At 40.6% G+C, this 25,002-nt stretch overlaps 1 protein-coding gene across 6 annotated transcripts in view; it reads left to right on the forward strand.

The window, feature by feature from the left end:
* Window positions 1-25,002, forward strand: part of ELMO1 (engulfment and cell motility 1) — a 549,020-nt gene that overhangs the window by 328,257 nt on the left and 195,761 nt on the right. The gene's annotated exons all lie outside the window — the stretch shown is intronic.

Genomic DNA, 25,002 nt, shown 5'->3' on the forward strand with positions numbered 1-25,002 from the left:
GTGAATCATATAGAAAGGAACGTCACAGTAAAGTCGAGAGATGGCATGTGTCCCTCTCCACTGGGTTACCACACTTTACTTAATCTTAGTATGGTAGTTCCTTGGGATGGACCAGAACCTTTCCCTGACAACAAAGCAAAACTCATGCCCATCATTCTGAGATTCATCACATCATCTTTAACTAGAAGTCAATAATGTCCAGAACCAAATAGGAAAGCCTTGCTCAAGAAAACAAGGGTTTATAGATGACAATGTGGGGGTAAACCCACCTCATTCGCTAACCACTGTTCCTAGTTTACAGATATTATCCAAATTTGATGCTTAAACACAGGTTATGTATAAAACACACAAACACACACAGGCCCACAAAGTTCACAGATGTCCATGGAAGTCAAGAAAGGGTGTGATTTTTAGTGAACTGACCAAGTTGATAAATAAGCCCTTTTGTAGGTCTAAGCCCTCTCCTACCGATGATAAAGAAATAAAGAATAAAAGAAGATTGTATCTTCCTATGAGTTTTTCTCAGCATACCATATCCTCTTTAAGTCTGTTTATCACACTCCCGCAAGATGTGGAAGGCTCTGGAAGCACTACAGAGTGAAGGGAGTTAAGCAGTACAGCCTCTTCTGCCGTCAAATGGTGCCACGAAGTTAGGGTAATGAGGATTTAAAATGATGCAGTTTAGGCTTCCTCTCTTTTACCCCCCTTGATTACTATCTTCTCACCCCACCACAGAGGAATGTCTTCCATGTCTAATCGGACGAGGTGAAGAAGAGAAAATTGCATTTATTTTAAGCTTAAAGTTTAGCCAGATGGGAGCCAGCTTAAGTTTCGTGTGAATATAATTTGATTTTTTTCCCCATCTCACCATCCCATGTTGAGTTGCCTCTGACAACTGATAAAATTCACATTTCCAAGCAAATCTAGGATTTAGATATAAATATGCAGAGTGAGCACGCAAATTAACTCATGTTCTAAAAGTTAAAAAGGGTGAAATCAGACCAATTTCACATAAGAAAAATTTCGACAATGCTGGTGAGATGGAGCAAAATAGAATATAACCCATAATCAGATTCCAAAATTCTTCCAATTCATACTTTTTGACAGAGTGAGTAGGAACATTCTAGCAAAGTTGATTACGAAGTCTGAGATCAATTTTCTCATTAACTTTTGGTATGAAATTGGAGATAAATTCCATTTGGAATAATTTTCCCGAAGATTGACCTAAAAATGCTTGTTATGAAATAAATTAAAAATTTGGGAAATGTTGAGATGTGAGACATTAGCAATTTCAGCACCTATTAGTAGTTCACATTTCTTTGCTGCACTAAGGCACAATTTGAGAATTGGGATTTCTTCATTTCATACTTGCAGCCCACAAACCTTTCTGCTTTTAGTTACTCTGGTTCTGGATTTTTATCCTGTCTCATAGGTGAAGGGGTTGGGAAGTGATGGAGTAGAATTTGGTTTTTCTTTGTCAGTCTGATTGAAGATTAACTTTCTAATTCCAGTGGTTTGGATCTAGAAACAGATACTTTTCCTTCTAAATAGATCAGTCTTAGGAACAAAATTGCAAGGTATGGATAAAGCAAGCTTTCATATGAATCCCCGTCTTCCCTAGCTAGACCCAGTGGGGAAGAAGGGTAGAGATGCTGTCCAAATGGTGGAGTAAAAAGTAAACGTAGTAATTCTCATCACTTCAGGCAGTGCATAACTGGAGTGGAGTCATTTCCACACTTGGAGGCTCCCCAGGCAGCAGCAGCTGCAACAGTAGACATGTGATGGGTGGCGTGTCCTGGGAAAGAGGTCACTGCCAGACTGTCACGGTACAGTTCTGACTTTCAATTGGAGGGATCAGGCATTTGGAAACAAGTGACCCATCAATCATTTTAAAGTGAGGTCCTTAACACTTTCATATTTCAGAGGCAGAATTGTTACTTAAATTCAAACCGGTATTTTATAATTAATTTCTATCAGCCACCTTTATATTTAAGATCTTCAGCCTTCAAATAATTTGGGGGACCATATGATGACCTAGGGGGCAGAATCATTACTGAGCAATATTTGCTTGAGGGGCCCAGACCTTGTAAAGGGGATTTCTCTAGGACCCCTCAAGATATCCATTCTTTTGTCAGCAGCTCCATCTCCTCCTTCGTAAACCAGCCTGAACGTTCCTGAGTTTCATTCTGTCAGTGCCCTACTCCGTCAGTTCTGCAAGTTTAAATATCGTGTATCATGTTGATTTCTGAGCTAGCTGTGTTGTAACTGTTTTGTTCTTTTGTAAAGTTAATTTTCTTATTTATGTTTTACTCAAACAAATGTTAAAATTTGTATGCCTTAGTGGAGAGGGCATTGCAGATATACTGGCAACTAATGGGTGACATCCTCAAATTTAAGAGCTTCATCTAAAAGTGAATGGATGAGTTTCTGTAGAATACATGGATCGCAATTTTTATGGGATCCTCTTTAAATTCTGACAAAGTTTGCCTCATAAATACAGCTTGTGCAGAATTTTTCTGCCCCTAGCATTGCTCAAATGGAAAATTTATTCCCAAGTCCTTTTTATCGGCATCTCTGTCCAATCAGTCGTAAATCTTCTTGCAGGTGATTGTACCCTACTAGATTTTCCTAACTGGGTAATGCAAGTGGATTTTCAAGTATCAGGAGCAAATCACGAATACATTGCCCTCCAGTTTCTTATTTTTATAATTAGTTTTGCTCTACCCTAAAATTGATATGAGCCCTTGAGTCCAGTTTTCTCAGTGTCAGTAGCTCTTTGAGGCACTAAGGCCCACTGACCTGCAATCACAATGCCTTCTCAGAGGACGACTCCGGAAGGCCTGGGTGCTGGGTGCTGACAGACACCCCTGTGTCTGCATCCAGGGTCCCTGTTCCTCGAGAGTCACTTTGTGCCAAGAGAGATTGCATTTTGCCTAGTTCTTGCCATTGCCCTCAAAGTGCTAAATACTAGATTCAGAAGCATCAGGCATAAATGCCTATATATTTCCATTAACGGACATGCCCCTCTGAATGGTAACTGCAAAACTCAGTGCCCTGCAGCTTTGGCTCCAGATCTTCCTTCAGGGACTTGCGTAGTTGACTCTCCCTTCTTCCCAGATAGCCTGACTGCTGTTCAAGGCAGGCAGCGTTCCTATTCTTGTTTGTTCCTCCAGATCTGCTAGGATTGTCGTGTTTCTACTGTCAAAATAGGTACACATTCAGATCAGAGAACACAGGAGGAAAGGCTGTGCTCGAGATAATCCACTGGGAGTCATTGCCATGTGAATTGGCGGTAAAATCATGGCATTGGTAATGTTGTCTGCAGGGAATTTGGAGTGAGACGCATGGAGGTCCGGAGGCAGACCCATGGGAAACCTTCCTCTGTGTGGACCACATAGAGGAAGAGGAGGATACACAAAGGAGAGGCAGGAGGGGGAGGGCAGAACCAGAAGACACAGAGGTCACGGGTCATACATGTGGATCTAAGGATGAAGGATGAAGGCGGAAGTGGTGGTGAAGAGAAAGACTGTGGTCCTGGTATTATTACCAGAGTATTTATTATTAAATAACGTATCATTTAACATCTTTGTATGAATGACCTTTGGATATGGCTGACATTAGTTGACAATTTTACAGTTCACTAACTGTACAGGTTTGTTGTATTCATCAGAGAGGGAAAGCATAAGCATGTCATAAATTTTTAAACTTCGTTCAGTGCTAAGTTTGGGACCTTTTATTAGTATCATTTTTAAAGATTTAGATTCCTTATTGAACCTGAAAATGAGTGCTGGCATGATAAAGAAATCCTAATTGGATTAATATTAGTCAAGGTTTAGTTATTCCCTAGAAGCTACTTATTGATTTAAAATGCAATCTTCAGCTCCTCTCAGGTAATACAATCAGACTCTGTTCAGCTGTGAGCATCATCAATTGCATTGACAATCACATAAGACTAAAACTTTGCCCTTCACCTAAGTTTCAGATCCATGCCTCCTTTTCTCTCTTGGACTCTCATCAAACCTAAAGGGAATTGGCATTCGCAAGTAATGGTATGTTACAGTGCATATTTTGTGGACCCTTTTCTTACTGGGTGGATGACATAAAATCGCATCCCATGCCTTAGTGTGCAGGGCAAAGGGGTCTGTTTATTCTCTTTCATCTCTCTGGAATTCCTGGGCCCATGTGCACTGTACCCTCACCTGGTCAAGTGGTGTCTGTAGAAGGAAACATTTCTCTTCCTGAACAATAGCCTCTAGTGAGTTACTAATACAAGTGCTGTTTCCCCTGAGCAGCAGCCCATAGTGAGTTTACTAATGTGAGTGTTTTTCCCCCTGGCCCTCCTCTTGAGGTGAGTTGGCTACTCCCTTAATGTGAAGATCAACCTAACTGTGGTTTCTTGCTTAGGGACAGTGTTTCCTCATGCTCTAAGTAGGATTAATTTTCATAACTTAATTTACCAGGTCCAGGAGGCGAGCTGCAGTTGCTATAGGAACAGTAACTGAATTTCCTGGCATTAGTACATTTAACACATCAACAGTGATGCTATAGTGACATAGGTATGTCTTCCTTTTCCCACTTTCATTTCCTTTTCCCTTTTAAGATGGATTACTGTTGGGGAAAGGAGAGGAGGATTGAATTTCATAAACTGGTTTATCTAATTAGTGTGTCACAATGTTCACCCGGCAGGTTATTTTCATGGTAGTTACACATCCAAAGGATGCCTGTGTCTAAACTTTACCTCCCGCCTTTGGTTGGTGCTACTTTTGACAGGCTTTCTAGCGTCATGGAGGCCCTTGCAGAAAGAGAGAAAAATATTGTTCACCATCATACTCTGGGTGTCCAACTTGGTGCCCCAAACTGAATAATTGATGATTGAACATCACATGGCTTTGCGTACGATGATAAGTTGTGCTCACTCACCTTTCGTCTTCACCACCATGAATCATGTCTTTGCTAAAATTGAAAGGCCTCTTGGGTTAGATATCTATATGCGCACAGAGTGTGACTATCAGAGAAGTACTTGCATTGCATTTCTAGGCCACATAATCTTTAGCCTAACATTTGCATATTAATGGATAATTGTAAAACATTATGTAAATTATACATGGTGGTGAATATGTTATCAAATCAAATGGCCTTTAGGGGTAATTACAGGATGCTGCTCTGTCAACTAGGACGCTGCAGGTTGAATGCTGAACACTTTCCATAGAATGAAATATAACACAGCCAGGGTTTATTTCCGTCCAAAGTCACGTGTCGTCTTTCAGTGTGATTTTCATTTTATTAGATGAAGAATCTAACACTTGCGATGATATTAGTTGCAGAATATTAGGGATTAAAAGAATAAAACCCTAATTTGAAAAATATTAGAATGAGGAAACTCTTAATGTTGGTAATTAATCTAAATGTTTGAGTCACAAAGTCCCATGAGTATTTATCTCTCTCATTGTACTTATTCAAACATACTTTCTTTTTCTTTTTTTTAATTTTAAAATAATCCATGCTTGGGGCTTCCCTGGTGGCGCAGTGGTTGAGAGTCCGCCTGCCGATGCAGGGGATGCGGGTTCATGCCCCAGTCCGGGAGGATCCCATGTGCCGCGGAGCGGCTGGGCCCGTGAGCCATGGCCGCTGAGCCTGCATGTCCGGAGCCTGTGCTCCGCAACGGGAGAGGCCACAGCAGTGAGAGGCCCGTGTACTGAAAAAAAAAAAATAATAATAATCCATGCTCTTACTAAAATGCAGCGGACAGTGCAGCCTTCTTCAGTCACCCCACTGCCAAAAGACTTCATTCATTTACTGACGTGCATCCTTGAAGACCACTCTCTGCTTTATCATTCTGTTCTCCACGAGTCCAACTCGGTGTCTGTCCTATATATGGTGGCAAGAAAGCAATGTGGAAGGAAGGAAGGAAGGCAGATAGGGAGGGAGGACAGGAGTTGAGAGGGAGGCAGGGAGGAAAGGTGAGAGGGAGGGACGCAGGGAGGAAGGGGATGGGTCAGTAAGTGCTACCACCATGAGGCTGAATTCTGGGCAGCCCTAGTCACTTTCTTTGACCATTTGTTAGGCTTGCTGCGTGAGGAAAGAAATAAGGCTTCTCTTTAGAACATATATTTTTCCATCTATAAATATTGACTGTATCTAGTGCTTTGAAGGGGAGCTATCTCTGTAAATATCTCCTGGTAATAAAAACTAGGTGGCAGACCAAGGTCTTTATCACCATTTAAATCTATTCCTTTCTAACCCCTTCTTCCTCAAAACCCCTGTCCTACTGGATTTCCATGCAAAATGATCCCCCTACCACCATTATTCTAACGATTTCTGGTTCTCTATTATGTTAGCCAGTGAAAATTAAGGGTGAAACATTTTATCCTAAAACAAGCCTGATATTATGGCAGGTATCCACTTTCCAAAACCAACATATAAACAATAAGCAAATTTTGGAGATCAAAACCAGTCATTCTTCAGAATGATCATTCAGATGTGTACTAGGAAATCTGAATCTCAGCCCGAGGAGCCTCTGAGGCCAGAAACCTTCTGTGTCTGATTTCTCTGTTCCTCCTCTTCTGTGCCTCCGACCCCAGCCCATCACCAGATTGGGCTGGAACTGGTGACTTGGGATGTTAACCCACATTTTTTTTTTTTTTTTTGCGGTATGTGGGCCTCTCACTGTTGTGGCCTCTCCCATTGCAGAGCACAGGCTCCGGACGCGCAGGCTCAGCGGCCACGGCTCACGGGCCCAGCCGCTCCACGGCCTGTGGGATCTTCCCGGACCGGGGCACGAACCCGCGTCCCCTGCATCGGCAGGTGGACTCCCAACCACTGCGCCACCAGGGAAGCCCCTAACCCACATTTTTGACAAATAAATTTACTTGGTTTACTTATACTGTAAATAAAATAAAGCCAGTGACCTAACGTTATATGGGCTATAAAGCACAAAAGAATTGTTGACTGAAGTTTTTTGTTTTGGTTGATTGTTGTAGAATTTTGCAGGCCCATTTCTAACCAGACAAAGAGAAAGGAACTATGCCTCATTAAAGACATTCCTATTGCTTTCTTAGCACCAGGGTTCGAGTTAGATGATTAAATCCCTGCTTTGCCTCTTGCCGATTCTGTGACCTCAGATGAGTACTTTCATAAGCCCTTCTGCGATTCATATCTCACAGTTTCATATGTGAAACTATGAAACATATGAGAGCCCCTAACAGAGGGCTTAATCCATAGAAGTTGCTCAGTACATGTCTTTTCTTGTTCGTAACTCTCCTCGTTGCCATTCTCTTCCTGCAGTGGTATCACAGAAACCTCTAAAAGTGACAGTTGTCAAAACTTACATGCCAACAGGTAGCCAAGGTAGAAGTCTACGCCTGCCCTTGGGCACGTCATTTATTCATCATTAATTTGCCTTTTTTCCATTTCCAGCTCAGATTGGTAATTTGGAGCCATTGGAAACTAATGGAAAATGGAAGGCATTGCTATCATTATTGCTCTGGTGTCATGAGGTTTCATGTGGGAAAATTTGAGGGAGGAAAAGGAAAAAAAGAAACCTGCCTAGAATTAAGCTGTGCTATCTAGGGTCTCCTTCACGTGACTTCAAAGCCACATTTCCTTAAGTGGGAGTTAAAGGTTTAATCTCCTTGTCAGTTAGAATAATTCTTAATTATTAACATAATAATGAATCATTTTTTGGCTCTGTGAGATACTATTGATGGCAGTACTGAAAAGCAATGAAACACAGAAATGGCTTCTACCATACAATGAAACAGAAAAATATAGCAGCTAATTAACGGGCCATAAAATATTTTCTACTACTGTGTACTAAAAGTTTGACACGCACACTGTTTTGAATAAAGGTAAGTTATCCAATTTTCATGTTGTTCCATAAGCAAAGAGCTGATACATTGGCTCTAGGCTCACATTCCTGCCCTGAAATCATTTTAAGGTACTCACGACAACAGGCACTACAGAAGATTGTAGCCCGTCAGGCTCCCTGTCTTACAGAACATCTGCCTGTAAAAGCCCTCTAACTGATGTGGTAGTTTCCCTGAGCAGATCAGAATTCCACCTGCCCCCCAACACACAACTTGGGTTCATTAAGATAATTCATCAATACAGAAAATACAAAAGAGCAAAGGTAAGGGAGCTGTCTCAGTGTGGCTCACTGAGCACTGGACAAGATTCCAGCATCCAGCTCTTATTAGAGACTCCCATCACAGGGAGACCCGAGGTGCCCTAGGGGCCCTGGTAGGAAATCTCAAGCTGATAGGATGCCTGGTGGATATCAGCACAATGCCTGATGACATAGGTCCCTCCCCACAGTTCCCCTTTGTCCTTTCTTGGAAGTCCCCCTAGAAAGGAAGGAACCTACCATGGGTTTCAGAAGTCTCTGAAAAATCCTTTTAGGGTAAGGATGAAATTAGACTACCAGCTGTAGACTTTCCAATGGTTCACAATCTTTGAGGAATCCCTCCACCAAGTATTCTTGGATAGGGATATTGCCCATGTGGAATCAGGGCCTCTTGGTTTCTAGGGGTTATCTCTATACCACACTCAATACCCAGAGGCGGTCCTGGTCCTGGGGAACCACCCCAGGGTTTCCTGTATTGAGATTCTCTGAAGGCGAGGTCACATCATGCTCTGGTAAAAGGTGTTTGACCCTTGCTGAATCTGCAGAAGTTATTTATTTACCCTCATGGCTATATGAAGTCATTTCCCATCAGTGCCTCTAGATAGTCTGATGAAAGGTTGGCAGGATTCCTTTTCCTCACTTTCTTTCCTGCTCCCCTCTGGTTGGCCTGCCCACCCTCCCCAATTGGCAGGAAAGTGAAGGAGCAGTATAGAGGTACCCTCAAGGGTAGGAGAGAGAACAGATGCCACATGGCTGCTTGCCTCTCAGGTTTTAAAGTGGATTTGTAAATCTGCAAAGAAAATGTGATGAACCAGCTAAAAAGTCCCCCACAAGAGCAGCAGGAGATTATTTAAAAATTTTGCAACTCTGCTCATTTGAGTTGAGTGATATACCTTGGAGAATTTAACATGTATGTGAAACCAGCCCCACAGAATCAAAGAAAGAGAATCAGTAGGAATTTTAGCATAAGGGAGTCTAAGGGACTCTGGACTGAGGACCTTACTAGCCTGGGATAGAATTTTCACTGTTCAGCAACCAGTGGTATGTAATGTAATGTATTATATGTGTTTGTGTATGTTAGTATAAAGTTGCCATCTGTCTTTTGTAGCACAGAGGGACTAATTTTTTTCCCCATCTGTGTCCTGCCAACTTTTTTAGGGTTAAAAATGACTTGTTATTTATTAAATGTTGGTGGTAATGGTAGAGGACTCTGTAAATGGTTCTACTTGACACAAAGGGGAGTTGACAACATTATGTCAGTTCCCAAATTTAAAAGAAAATGTTTGCTAGTCTGAGAAAGCTCAAAATAGAGACCATTATCTAGCAGAACTGCCAGCAACCACTCCCCACCAAACCCAGGTTTTCAGAAGAAGCTCAGAAATGTGAGAAGTGTCCTCACTAATAGACACAGAGGTCAACTCATGGTGCACGTGTGCATGTATGTGCACACCTGTACATCAGAAGTTTAGACTAGCCTCTCCTCCTCCTCTGATGCTCTAAATTTGATAGGCTCGGGGTGTGTTACAAAGCTGGATAAGCGCCTCTGTATATTAGAGACATCTGAAAGGAGGAATGATGAAAGTCTTGTAAGAATAAAGGTCAGGAAAGAATCTCTTTTGTAGACTATATCATGAGAGCCTCACAACTTTGGGAGAATTTGATTTCTACTCTCAAATGGTTTTACCATTTTCTACCTGGAGGAACGCAGCAGGACACCTAGCCTGTGAAAAGCAAGCTGTGCCTGACAGAGGTCACTAAAAGAGTCAGTCTCTAACACTTCATTTTCTTTACTCCTGTCAAGTTAGGTATTTGCATAAATCATTGTTAAACTTATTTTTTCCTCAAAAACTTGACAAATTTGCCCCATACTATCATCGATTTTTAACCTTAAATCAGAGCCAGGATGCAGACCCCACCAAAGAATGTATAAAAGGAATAAAAAAATGTATAATGTGCCATTGGTAATATAATTTCCCTCAAAATGATCATAATTCACATCTGTCTTGTTACATTTGTTTCAATCCATTTAACAATCGTTTATTCACCCTTTTCCTCCTCTTTTCTTATTATACCTCACATACTAAAGATACAATACCAATATTTTTTATTACTTGGTATGTACTAGACACTTTGCTAAGAATTTTTTCATCTATTATCTCATTTAATACTTAAACTGTCCTAAAAAACAGGTACAATCTTAAACTCCATTTTACAGATGAGAGAAGTTATTCAGAGGTCCAGTGACTGGCACAAGATTGCACAGCACAAAAAGGGGTCCAGATAACAAGTGGAACTCAGGTCTCTGTCTCCAAGCCTCCATCCTTCACACTGGGCTCCACTGTTCTGGTCCCCAGTGTATCATTGCATTTCTCCTCCTACCTTCCCACCACCACATACACACCCACACAAGGTCAAAAGAAGCTGTTTTATTGGTGAGCAATTCCATCCGCTAGTCCAAGAACAACTTTCCTCTGTGTCCAAAGGGGTCCCATTCTGGTGCCTTACAACTCAGAGTAAACCACATAGTCAAATCTGCTTGCTTAGAAGGAACCAGAGGTGAGGGCATATTTCTTTCTTTTACCATATCATCCTTTTTGTATTTAAAAAAAATTGACAGATTAAGTAGACCTAAGTCGTGGTAGGGATATCCTATTTTGTTTTCTAACAGGCAATGACTCTCCATCTAATGGACCACAGTTCGATTTCAGCTTTTCCATGGGAGCTGTGCGTGGTCTGATTACAGTGGGCACAGTAGGAATTCTGAAGGATGGTGCTCCCAGAATTAGTTATCTCGTTGTGAACTGATGAGTGAAAAGCGGACCCTGCCTGGTGCTCCTGTCAAGGAAGTCACTTAGAAGAAACTGCAACTGTTGTTGCATTTCTTTCCTCGTGGGTACACTGACCTCATAAAGAACTGGCTCGGGATCTATAGTCAATAAAAATAGCTTGTGTTTATAAATCACCTTTCCTCCAAAGTATAAAAACTACTCCACAAATTTTACTCAAACTAAAATCTTCTTGAAATATTATTGAGAGAGACAAGACTATCGTAAATTGTAACTTCTTTCAGGGTAGGATTGGGCTTTTACATTTCTTTTGTTCCCCCCCAAAGCACTAATGTTTACTGAATATTTTGTGATTAATTGGTTGGTGATTAATGTTAAGATCAATGCTAAGACTTAATGGATTGTACAGAATGAACCATGAAAATCTAGGGTTGCTCTTTCAGCCCAGACTATGAGCAAGCATCCCCCTTAGAAAGATGGTGGCAGCCCACTGTGCATGCTGGGGTACTGCCCAGCTGCAAGGGTGCACCATTCACATGGCCTATGATGATTATGGGGCCCTCTAGAATTGGGCTTAGCTCAACCATACACAGTAATGCAGCTATGGGCACAGCAGGACCTGTGACTAATAGGACTTAATACAGATGTGGTGAGCAGATGCATTCCCCAGACAGTTTCTCGCCCTCAAAATCTCAGGAGACAGAACTAATGAGAGATTCCACCTGCTGGAGGGCTGGAGCTAACACCCTGTTGAACATTGACTCACAGGCTGTTTGGAGCAGATCCCGTGAATGGGTGGTGGAGACCACGCTTTGTTGGTTCTGGGGAGAAGAGCTGGGCTATGAGTCTATAGGGGGTGGGTTGGTATCTTGACTGCTAATGCTTTGATTCTAGGCTTACACACATACCTGAATGGACCCAGGGGTCTTTGGCTTCTGCTATAGTATCACTTGTCAAAACATGAAGAAAGTGAGGCTCAGAGAGAGACTCAGCTTGCCCAAATTCCCGTATCTAGTAAGTGGTTGAGATAGAGTTCCCCCAAATCTTTAAAGCTTGTGTTTTTTGCAGTTACTCTGCTGCTTCTAGTTTGGGTAAGTTTTTTCTATAGACATTCCAGCTCTTGGTTTCTTGTTATTGTCTCTATGTATTTGTCCACTGGCTGCAGAAGCCATTTTCTCCTATTCATTTTAATGTTCAGTGTTTACATTTCAGGATGAGTCACAACTGCTTTTGACATATTTGACAGGGAGACATGGGTATCTTGGGGAAGCTAAATGGTAAGCTCCTTAGAAATCTGTTCCCTGGGTGATGGAATATGCCTCGCTCTATTGTTTATAAGCAGTAGCATTATTGCTAGGACAAGAAATGCAATACATATAGTAATATGTGCATGAATAATTGGAAAGATGGTTGAACCAAAGAAGCTTGTCTGTTTCACATTTAGAGGCAATGAAAATTGAAGTTTTTTAGCAGATTTTTAATGAAGATGGGAGAGGTGCCAGAAACTGGGGATTGCTACGTAGTGATGCCTTCTTCCAAATTACTATAGGCTTGCGTACTATTTGCAAGGGGAGAGTAACATTATTGCCAATCTTGAAATCCTATGATTCTGTAAAATATTACGTAATATATCTTATACAAATCCCCCAGATATGTTAAGCATAATTTGAATAAACACAGATTCTTAAATTTAACTTGAATTGAGATTATGCAAAATGCTAAAATTTTTCTTTTCACATCCTTTGTGATTTCCTAAAGTATTTAATAAAATATTAACATATTTTGCCTTTTGTTACTAACCCCAATGTAATTGTGCCCGTAACCAATTCCCCATTCTTTCCACATCTTTGAAAATAGAATCCATTTATTATGCATCTTTATGCATATTATGCAGGCAGTTAATCAGTGTATGCTAAGGGACTGGGGGTGAATGTTATTATTTTCATTATCTTTAAAAGTGGATTCTGAAAACTATTATCACTGAAAACATTTTAAATGGATTGTTGAAAAAGACTAGTTTTTGGTTTTTACAAGAGAAAGTAACAGATACTTGGAGTCATTTGGGTTCCTAAATTTAATTTTTACCCAAAATTACTTTCTTTTCTGTCATAAATATTAACATGATAAATTAGATAGGTGCCCTAAATAGAGTGTATCTAGTTCCTAAGAGAGGGCACATTTTAGGAATTTCTTAGAATCATTTTCTTGGAGGGCGCTGTATCTTTTTAAGGATTTGAATCCATAATCTGAATAAAGGCATGCAAACTATACTTATCAGACTTTTCAGAATACCCAAATCAAGAGGAGCATTTCATAATTAAAGATTTTTAAGTGTCCTAGTAGACTGAAACAGTGGGACAAATATCAAGATTAATTTAACTTTGACAAAATTCTGCACTTCAGTTTTTAAAAAGCCATTGCACAAGTTTAAAACCAAGGAGATGACTTCGATCAATCTTTCTGGGTAAAGAACATGAGCATTTTAGTTGATGACATTGCCAGTTAAGCCCAAGGTAAATGGTTGTTAAGTAAAACCAGTGCCATCTCAGGCTGCACTCACCAAAATAGAGTTCCCAAATACAAGGAGAGTTAATAGTCTCATGGTAAATATACTTGCCTTAGACGGTTCCTGCAATACTAGGGATTATTCTGGGGCACCTATTTTAAGAAGGTCCTTGGCAAATAAGAGCATATATAGAAGAAAATAATATCTGTAAGTAACAGTTGAAGAAATGAGGTATGATTAGCCTTTTGTAGAGAAGGCTAAGAGGAGAAATAAGAACTTTCTTCAAATATTTCAAGGACTGTCAAGTGAAAAATTATCTGATCTACTGCATATAACTCGAGAGGTAAACTAGGACCAATGTGTGTGGAGTTTTAGGAAATTAGGCAACGAATTTTGTTTTTGTTTGATTTTTGTTTGTTTGTTTGTTTTTTGCGGTATGCGGGCCTCTCACTGTTGTGGCCTCTCCTGTTGAGGAGCAACAGGCTCCGGACGCGCAGGCTCAGTGGCCATGGCTCACGGGCACAGCTGCTCCGCGGCATGTGGGATCTTCCTGGACCGGGGCACGAACCCGTGTCCCCTGCATGAGCAGGGGGACTCTCAACCACTGCGCCACCAGGGAAGCCCTTTTTGTTTGATTTTGTTTAAACAAATGAAAGTGTATTTCAAAGTTGTGAGGCACTGCTTTTAACCAAAAATTACATGATGGTCTTTCATGGATGTTGCTAATTATGAAATTTTTAAAAATGGGTTTTCTCCATGTCTGGAAATGTAGATTCTTAGAGGGATATTCTAACAAAACTTCTTCCAAGGATAGAAAAACTGAGAGCTGGATTATTTTTACCTGATACCCAACCTACCCCAAGACATTTGTTGAACATCCCATAAACCACATATGCTGGTTCCAGGCTTTCTCTGTGGAGGAGACTAGATTGTCATCATTAGGGAACCTCCACAAGCCCCGGCATGTGGTTGGTGCTCTCCGTGGTGCTGAATCAAGGCAGGGCCTTTCAGGCTGCATCTATTGCCCGTTGTTATCCCTCAGTATTATGGCTCCGTACCATATAGATCACACCCTTACATCAAGCTTTCTGATAATTTTGCCTGCCTTTCTTAAATCTGACTGGCACCCAGCCTTCCTTGATCTCAATCCACTGACCTCTCAAGAGAGGTGAGTTATGGAAGAGATTTGAGATTTTGAGAGAGCTGCAGTAGGTGAAACATGACATTCATATATCTCTCTTGACCTATTAAACAATTACATTTCTAATAACATGCAAAATCATCTCATGGTATATATTCATTGATCTTGGTAGACTTAGACATGAAGGCAAATATTGGATAAGATGGGTATCTGGCTGAGAAAGAGGGTCTTAAGGGTTTGATTACATTCCTGATAAACTAGATTTTAAAACTGGAATTTTTTCTTTACACTTTTTGTTTCTCTCATATATACAAATCCCTGTTCTTGGTTGCTGGAAATATCAATTCTTTACACTAACGTGGTCTTGCATCGAATGAAATGCCTTGAGTAAAGGTCATTACATGACAACTTGAGGAACCGCACTGACAGAACATCTTGACAAAAGAAACAGAGATCTGATAAACTCAGTCTGTGCAGAGTAGACAGTCACGTTCTGCAGATGAGAGGATGATACAACTGGACCAACCAGGGAAAGGTACTTCTGTCCTCCTGTGGGGTCTCACCAGACACAGAGAAATTGACTGATGTGAGTATTGTTCTCTGTAGACCCAGAGATCTAGGACTGAGCTCAAATGAGAAAATTTTGGAAACCTAAAATTAAAAGGAAGTAAAGGAACTACTAATGGAGAAAAGGACTATAAAGCATAATGGAGAGAAAAGTCTGAAAATCTCAGATATTTAATGATAAATAACTTATATAAAAACCTGCATAGAAGCCAAACCATTTAAGATTCATAAATTATATAGCTAGATTTTAAATGTAGAATTCATTGAGAAAAGGATTCATTGAAAGTTCACTAGTTACAACTTACAGAACATTGCTGTACCCAGTTATGCACTTAGTAAATGCTTTCTATGATACATTTAGGTTTGGTAGAAAGAGAAAAATCCCCTTAAAATTAAGGGAAAAAATAGAAACATGGTTTCCGGAAATATAACAAATGATATAGTTTATTCTCAGGTTTCATCCTGTAAGGTTTTGTGATTAAATAGCAATTCACATAAAGAACTTTGAGGTGAAAGAAATTATGCTCATTCAAAATTTAGACCAGTTTTTTAACATCTGGTCAAATTCAAGGTCAGATTTATTAGACTTAGAAAAATTATACAGATTACTAAAGAGCTGGTCTATTTATTTAATAATTCTCTTTGAAAGTTTTTTTTTTCCTGAGTAAAATATTCTCCAGAGCAAAGGTGTCCCAGTGTCCATTTGCAAAGCTCTTAATATCATATCTTACCCAATGTGATTAAGAGGCCAAGTACACAAGGCCTGTTTCTCATCTCTCCCCCTTTTTTTAGCATTGCAGTTCTTCTGAAAGAAAACAATATTTGATCAAGCAGTCTGTAATAGCCAGAGGAGGAAAGAAGCTGATCATGTCAAAAGGAAGAATTCTTATGTGAAATTCCATATTTATGGCAGGGCATCCTGCCCAAAGCCCTTAGAGTAAACCAGGCCCTCCATTTCTGCTATCTTCTGTGGTTAAATTGTCTCCCTGGATGGTAGTTAACCTCAGTTAGAACAGGCTAAATATCAGCAACCACTGTTTGACTTTCTTCCACTGAAGCACAGATGAGACTCATAAAAACGCTTCAAGCTAGTCAGCCTCTGAACTTGGCTTCTACATCTATCAAATATAGGTTGTGTTAACTACCTTGTAGAGTAGCTCTAAGGCATTTGGGTCATTGTAGGGACACAATAACTGTTGGTTCTCTTTCCATCTTCTCTTTCAAGGCTATGTTAAACACTACTAAAAAAGAGAATTGGGAAGTAAGTATTATTCTTGCCAAACACCGAGGTATCATCTGTCCTGAAGGCCTCATATCTAAGTAAAGTCTATGATGGATCCATCTCCTCCTGAGGGGAAGTCCAGAGGGCAGCTTTCTTTGAATCCTGTGATTGGATGTGGCAAATAGGGCTGCTGACCTAAGCTCTTCGTTTCTCCAGTTGTTCTAAAGAAAATGATAAGATAAAATATTCCCAAGAGAAAGCCACACTTGGAGAGGCAAGTGTGTATTGATTGCTATGGTTCTAAATTTAAAATTTATTAAAGGAAACAAAATGCTTTTCAGTGGCCAGAATGATAGAAGATGGAAAAATAAGATTTAAAAACAAAAAGAGAATGGAGAGTGACTGCTAATAGGTGTGAAGTTTCATTTGGTTGTGCTGAAAATCTTCTAACATTATATAATGATGATAGCTGCACAGTTCTCTAAGTACACTAAAAAACATTGAATTTCACACTTAGGTGGGTGAATTTTATGTTATGTAAACTGTATCTCAATAAAGCTATTAATTTTTTAACAGATGAAAAGGTGGTATTTTCCGACAGCATAGGTATTGAGGATGAAAAGACTTGTCAGATCCCCATAACTCTACAGTTAATAGTTGGGTGGCCCTGGGCAAGCTATCTAACGAATACCTCTACACATCAGTTTTCTCATCTCTAAAACGGAGATAAAAAATACCTTCTCCTAGTTTTGTGAGGATAATTGGGATAATGTATGTAAAATAAAATGCTTTATTAATAAAATGTATAATAAAATGTAAAATGTAAAAATGCTTAACTTAGAGAAAGCCCTCAGCAATGCTAGTCATTGGAAATGGGGGATTTGATGGTGCTGACAGTATTAGTAGAAGTAAGTCTTCAGTATGAAAGTTCAGAGCCTGTAAGAAACCCTTGTGAGAGAAAACCTGACCATTCCATTTCAGGATATATCTCTTCCCCCAAAACTGTATTAAAGGAAATTGATTTCATTGTTTGCTCTCAATAAGCCTGCCTTTCTTCACTCTTTCCCTGGGCTGATCTGGAGACCAAAATCAGCTAATTCATTTACGCAAGTGTGTGGTTGGAAATCAGACAAAGTCTGTAAGCTCTTCAAGGAAAGTAGGAGAGTTCTACACCTTTAACTCTCCCACCCCCCGCACCCCCCCACCCCCCGACCCCCACCCCCCGCCTTCACCACCTGGTTTCCTTTAGAATAGGAAAGCTGAATTGCACAAAGAAGAAGGATGTTGAACATGCCCCATATCTTAATTAGTATAAAAAGACCACCAGCTGAATCCTTTCTGTGGCAGAATGCTCTTTCTATAGAGAGGAGATACAGTCAGAGGAGAATCCTTGCCAGAAAGCTGAACTGAGGACCTTTTGGGGAGAGGATCCTGGGAGTCCCAGAGCGACATTGGCAGTGGTCAGGCTGCAGGAAGTGCCTCTCCCCCAGCTCAGATCCTGCATTTATTTAACCAGTTCATTCAGTAATATGTGTTAAGCGCCAGCTGTGTCTGAGGTGGTACAGTATGTGCTTTTGTATTTATCCATTAACAAGGTAAATGTGGTGGTCTCAAGGCTGGCATGCCAACTGGAAGACAGAGAAAACGAGTTAAAGAGAAATTAAATAATTGCAAATTGCTATGAATAAAGCAAAGTTACAAATAGATCAGAGGACTAAAACATTAGAATAACAAGCAAGTGATTGCTTTCCCGGTGGGCCTGTCTCCATTAGGCTCATTGAGAATAACCCTCTCCACCCCATCTTCACATCTGTGAAAGAAAAAGAAAGCTGCCCACATAATCCAAGCACTTTCAGTGAATGCAGGATGTTCCAGGTCAACTGAACTGTTAGTTATCCAAATAGGTTACTACCTAGGTTCTGTTTAAAAAAATCTTACAGAAGACAGTGGCTACATGAGTCTAAAGAGAGACAGTGCATGGGAAGCACCTGGAAAATGTTAAAGGACCTATATAGGAATCACTGTGGTGATGCCCTGATGGAATATTTTTAAACATGTGTTCAGACTAAGTCTTTGCATAGCAGCTTTGAAATATAGGTACTTATTTATTTTGTGAGCTGGGTGGGTAGCTGATCCCAAGACAAAAGCTTCCACTCTTTCATACCAAAGGTCTTTTCAATATTTCATATAACAGAATAATCTAATTATTGTGCAAATGCACAGGAGAAGTTTTTTCTTTTGTTTTCTGATAAAAGAATTAAAATCAGTTGCTACAGTGCAGAGAAATCATTTCACTTTTATAATTTAAGAAAAGCTATTTTTGTAAGTGTATAATACATTTAATAAAGTAGGTTTTCCACTAGGTTTTCATAGCCAAATCAATGGCTCTCAACCAGGGTCGGTTTTACACCCAGGGTAATGTCTGGAGACATTTTTGGTTGTCACAACTGGTGAGAGGGCTGCTACTTGGTATCCAGTGAGTAGAGGCTAGGGATGCTGCTAAACAGCCTTCAATACACAGGACAGCCCCTTCTCAACAAGAATTATGCAGCCCCAAATGTCAGTAGTACTGAGGTTGAAAAACCCCAGCCTAAATCAGTACAATTTTTTGTCAAGATGTGAAATTTTAGCACAATAAAGGCAAAACCTATGATTTATGATAAAGTAGGATGATTTTTCAGCTAAACTGCCAGAGTAGATATTTAAGGTAGTGATATATTCTGATCAAAGAGAGCAAGGTTCTCTTTTTTTTAAGATACCTTTAAAAAAAGAAATCGCTCTTTCTCTTAGTAAGAGGATAGAGAAAGAGAAAACTGTGATAGGAATTCCATACCAGGGAACACTTATCTGATAGCCTCAACTGAGTGCATAAAGATCTCTTGGTGAGGGCTTCCCTGGTGGCGCAGTGGTTGAGAGTCCACCTGCCGATGCAGGGGACACAGGCTCGTGCCCCGGTCCCGGAAGATCCCACATGCCGCGGAGCGGCTGGGCCCGTGAGCCATGGCCGCTGAGGCTGTGCGTCCGGAGCCTGTGCTCCGCAACGGGAGAGGCCACAACAGTGAGAGGCCTGCGTACCACAAAAAAAAAAAAAAAAGATCTCTTGGTGATAAATAGATAACATCAAGTTTAAGCATTAAAATTCATATACTTTATTTAGAGAAGTCTCTCAGACTCATGCACAGGGTATGTTTATTTTTAATTTAGATACAATTCAGAACTTGTTTGTGGTGGCAGGCATGGTTATGCTTATGGTACTTAACTGGAATAGGCCACATGACCCAGCTAGGAAGAGTTTGCCGCTGTGGTGCAGCCAGAATTTTCTTATTGGGGAAGATCCTTGAATGGTGATGTATTAATCCCATGGGGAGCAAGTGAGAGTGGGTAGCTGCATCCACTCACTGGGTATTTGTTCTCCTCTATACACCTTAAATACCTCAAGTTCTCATAAGCTAAAACTGGGGCCAAGCTGGCATTCTTGTTCATTATTGAACCCGAACCTGCTTTTGTGGTCAGTCCAGCTCTCTCAGCTGTGTGTTTCAAAGCTTATACAAGACAACAAAAATCAGAAAAATGTAGAGAGGAAATTCTGACAGGCAGGTACATTGATTAATAAGCTATTTCTGTATTTAACAAGCTATTTTGTTCAACTGGCCTCTAAAATGGAAGGCCAGGTCATTTGTATTCAACAAACATGTTCTGCAGACAAAGTGTTAGAGGCTGGGGACAGGAAGGTGAGCCAGCGGAGCCCTGCTCCTCTAGACATTCGTTTCTATGGCTCAGTGCTTTCTCTTTCTCCTTTGCAAGTTAAAGAAGCAGCAACAGCAACTACCAATGACAAACTGTGCAGACTATTTTTTTTAAGTGTAACCTTTGATTGATCCTAAGTGATAATTTTTTAATATGGCAATCTGTGACTTGTAAACATGGAAGGAGAATTTGTTTCATTAGTAAGCGCCTAGTGAGTTGTTCCCAGCATTTCACAGCCCCTTCTACAAGCTTAAAGGATCTTGAAAACCCCTTTGTGCTGGAATTGCTTAGAGAGTTCCCGGATTCCCTTTAAAAAACCAGAAAGTGAATTTACATTAGCTGTTATTTTGCTCCAGAAACTCCCTTGATCTCTCAAAGATCTCCCTTCCCGGTCTGTCAAAATCTCATGCAAGTTATGTATTGTTGCCTTCCCCTTGATCTCTTCATGAGTTTCAGAGCGTCAGGGTTAACTGCAGACGTTTGCCTCGGTCTTTGATTTGTCTCAGGCTTTGATTTTTTTGTTTTGTCTTGTTTTCATCATTCTCATTCCCCCATCTGATTCCTCGATGATTATAAAATATCAAAAACATCAAACCTAAACTGCTGCTCTAATGAGAGCAGACACGCCAGGGTTCTTTTCTCAGCTGACTGAAGCCCAGAAGGCAGCTCGAAGTGGGATGCTCACAGCGCTGCATTCGCCAGCAAGAAGGTGGCTGGGCAGAGGCCTGGGCCCCGTTTTTCTCACCTTAGTAAGTACTAATGTCTTGGGATTTCTTGTGGGAAAAATGTGAAGAATGCTTGAAGTTTCTGGCAGAGTCATCTGAGATGGTTCTGATTTCTAACAAATATGACTATACATGGATAGAAAACATTTTTCTCTCTTTCCAAAGCTGACCTTGAGGTAGTCTGTTGAAATTGTGTATAACTGCTGGACAGTTATACATACTGTATAATTTTAAAAGGAGACAGGTAAAATATATGTTTTAGGTGATAAGGAGAGATCAGCTGGCTCTTGGCTTATTTATATTCAGGAAGCAGGGAAGTGGTGTATATGCAAAGGTGGACATCGTGATTATATACCGAGGATTGATTTAGACTTTGGCAAGGTGCTTCTGTGGGTTTAATCCATTGAAGGCTGCGTCTGGTGTGGCAGCAGTGGCTCCAGGACCAGCAGTGTGCAAGAGAAGCCATAAGGTCTGCAGGAAGCAGACAGTCCTGGATGGCTTGGAAGGTTTTACTTTGCCGCTGAGAGCCTCAGTTTTCTTGTCCCTAAAATAGATGTAATTCTAAACCTCCCAGTAGTTACGTAATGTATGGCAATGTGTTGGGAAATGCTTTGTTAACTCTGAAATATCGCATAAAATATACTTTTTATCATGGAAATATAGGCTGTTTTGTCATCCTGGGCTATTTTAGGGAAACTAGGAACAGGAAGACTTTATTTAACCATTTTCCCTTTCTCTTAATTCCTTTGTGGAATGAGGCACTTCATAAATATATAAATAAGTCTTTCTCCTCCCAAATAAGTGGTATTTTTTAAGATTTAATAGAGAATAAAGGACAAGGAACTTGCTGCAGAGCAAAAGCAGTCAGCAACTGGGGGAAACCTTTTTAAAAAAGCTTTTGAACTATTGTCATTTGAAAAACATATCTGTACTGTCTTATCAAAATAAATAAGTTTTTTTATAATAATGATATGTTATAAGTTTTGGGCAGTAAGTAGACAATGCAAAATCTTAGCTTCTTGTGCCACTAAATTTTTTTAATGAACTTGATTTTTTAGTATAGTTTAGATTTACAGAAAAATACAAAGATAGTACAAAAAGTTCCCATATGCCCAGTACCCAGTTTTTACCATCATTAGCATCTTACATTAGGATGTTACATTTGTTTCCATTATTAATAGTAATATTAACTAAAATCCATACTATATTCAGATTTCCTTGGTTTTTACCAAATGTTCTTTTTCTGTTCCACGAGCCTACCCAGAACACACTTTATATTTAGTCATTGATTTATACTCTAGGTGGCCCAGAGTCCAGTTCCTAGCTTGTAGTGTGTCTATATGTGTGTCTCTGTGTTAAACTAGTTACTCTTTCTAAGGGTCTCTGTTGATCATCCTAGTACAGCATTCATAGCCTCATACTGGGAGACTAATGTTACCTCCATCCCAGAGCTCAACTGTGTAGCCATGTTATCTGAGCAAAGCACAGGCAAAAACTTAGCATGAAAATTTAAAAAATAGCCTGGAACAGTTGCAGTAAATGACAGAGTGCCAACCATATTCATGCACATCACTTCTAGCATTACTTCTCTAATTCATACTTATTTATTTTGATTTTACCCACTTTTTTTTTTTACCCACATTTTTAACCACTGTGGCACCATCGAATATTTTGAACGCTCAGCTTCAAACTCAGACTCAGAATGAGTCTATACCTATAAATAGCTGAGGGCTACTTGAAACTCTAGAATAAATCTCAGACCGAAGACCCAGAAGATAGTGAGGATAAAAGTATTCTTCTTTTAATGGTTTTAGTAGCTTTTGAATTCAGTATAATGATATGAGTAAAGAGGCCTATGATGAGGATAATAACAATGTACACGTGTTCAAGGGCATAGTAGTAAAGCTCAGTGTCTAACTCTAGGCTCTGCTTATCTCACACGAACTTTTCTAGCACATTTCTTTGGAGTATGTAGATGATTGGTAAATCATCTTTTTAAAGCTAGAAGTACTCAAACAACTCAATAGTTGTGACTTACTCTTCCACCTGAGAGGCCGTACCACCTGGGGAAGAAAGGCACAGAGTCTGGCAGATCCTGGGTCAGGACTGTGACCTGGTGCAGGACGTGTGGCCGTCATGAACTCATCCATCCTCTCGACTAATATTCAGCTAAGCGCCAGCCAGCCTGTGATGACACTTAGGGTACAAAATCAACAGATGAGACAGAGGCCCATCTTGGGGAGCTTACATTCTGTTCTCTCCTGTACCGATAATCTTATTTACATTATAAAAGGATCCTTCTGGATTCTTCGTGGAAAAGAGACTATAGCAAGGGTGGAACAGGATGTCTAATTAGGAGACCACTTGAAGCAGGAGGTGATGTGACTAAACCAGGTAGTGGTGGAGTTGGTGACCAGGTGTCAGGTTCTGAATTTATTTTCGAGAGCCAGCCAGATTTGCTGTTGTATTGGATATGGGTTTGAGAGAAAAAGGGGTCAAAGATGCCTCAAGGCCTTTGGCCATTTACTACAGAAGGGAAGGCTCGGGGAGGGGAGGGCTTGAGGAGGGAAATCAGGAATCCAGTCTTGGCTGTTTGTCTGAGGTGTCTGTGAGACATCTGAATGGTGATGACAGTGGAAAATACGCATTGGCTGCAGGGAGAGGACTCAGAGCCGGGAGACTAGATGAGACGTCATCACCCAGGGAGTGAGTACAGGTAGAGAAGCCAAGACGTGCAGGACTGAGCCCCAGGTTTGGAGGTTAAGAATAGGAGGAAGGACCAGTGAAGCAGGAGATCAATTGTCCGAAGAGCCAAGAGGAAGTGAGGTCTCGCCCGCAAGGGGAAAAGTGAGCACCACGTCAAACTCGAGTGATGTTCAGGAAGGATAACTTGGCACATACCATTGGATTTGGTAGCGTGGAGATGGCGACAAAGCCATAATGTCCTTGTTCTTAACTGAAGACAGTAATAGTCTTACCTATAATGTTGTCAGGATTAATATATGATGTGAACGTGCTTAGCACAGTAAATGTGCAATTCACGTTAGCTAGTTTAATAGGATACAGTTGACAGATCACTTTCATGTAGGTTGGCTGTTCTGAGCCTCCCGAGTGATCTGAGGGAGAGGAATGGACATTACAACCTTTGTCCTTGTTTAATAGTAAGGACACTTGCCCTCAGAGAGATTAGAGGGAAGTATCAATAGTAACGTTTCTGGGACAGAGCTCTTCACAATCTGCACCTCATGGAGGATTTTCACATTAGCCCCAAAATAGCCTATTTGCTGTATTACCAAAAAAAAACCAAAACCAACCAAACAAATAAGCACCTGTTTATTTTAAGTCTTTGTTTGAAAAAAAAGAAACCAAACTGAGTGGGTTGTAGCGCTCTTCTCTTACAAACATCCCATGCTTCACAACACACCCACTGAGCCTGTCTAATTCGTATAAAAAAGACTCGTTGTTTCTAGTCCCTCACTGCGTGATGGGGACGGCAGCCCTGTAACGAAGAGACAGAAGAACATGGTTCACAGACCTCAGAACTGAGAACCCTGAATTCTTTCTCTAGAGCTGGCAGCACAGCTGGCCTTTGGCCCTGCCGCTTCTAGCCAGCCTCCCCTTCTTCGTATGACTGTCCTATTGCCACAGGTTCTAGACTCGCATCGGTCTCAGTCCTGGCTGCATGTTAGAATCACTAGGGAGCTTTTCAGTAATGTCCTGGCTCGCACTCTGATAGTCTGATTTAATTTATCTAGGTTAGGCCCAGACATCAGTAGTTTTTTGCAACTAGGTTTATTGAGATGTAATTTACATATGGTAGAGTTTACTTTTCTGTGTACAGTTCTCTGAGTTTTGACATACACACATACAGTCATGCAGCCAACACCACAGTCAAAACACTGAGTATTTGTATCACCCCCAAACCTCACTGTGCCGCTTTCAGAAAACCTCTCCCCCGAACCCCCTGACCCTGGAGGCTACTCATTTGTTTTCTGTGGCACTGACATTCTTTAAAGGTAGATGATTCTAGTGTGCAGCCAGGATTGAGAGCCATGGTCATTAGAGCTGTCTACCAGTCTTTAATAAAATTCAGGGACACAGGAGAGGAAATCTGAGGCGTTCTGTTAATATATGCAGGAAATCCATCAGTTTATCTCATACTTATGCTCTCTTTACTAGCTGAGAG

The sequence above is a fragment of the Orcinus orca genome, chromosome 9 (assembly GCF_937001465.1).
Source record: "Orcinus orca chromosome 9, mOrcOrc1.1, whole genome shotgun sequence".
In the NCBI taxonomy this organism is placed as follows: domain Eukaryota; kingdom Metazoa; phylum Chordata; class Mammalia; order Artiodactyla; family Delphinidae; genus Orcinus; species Orcinus orca.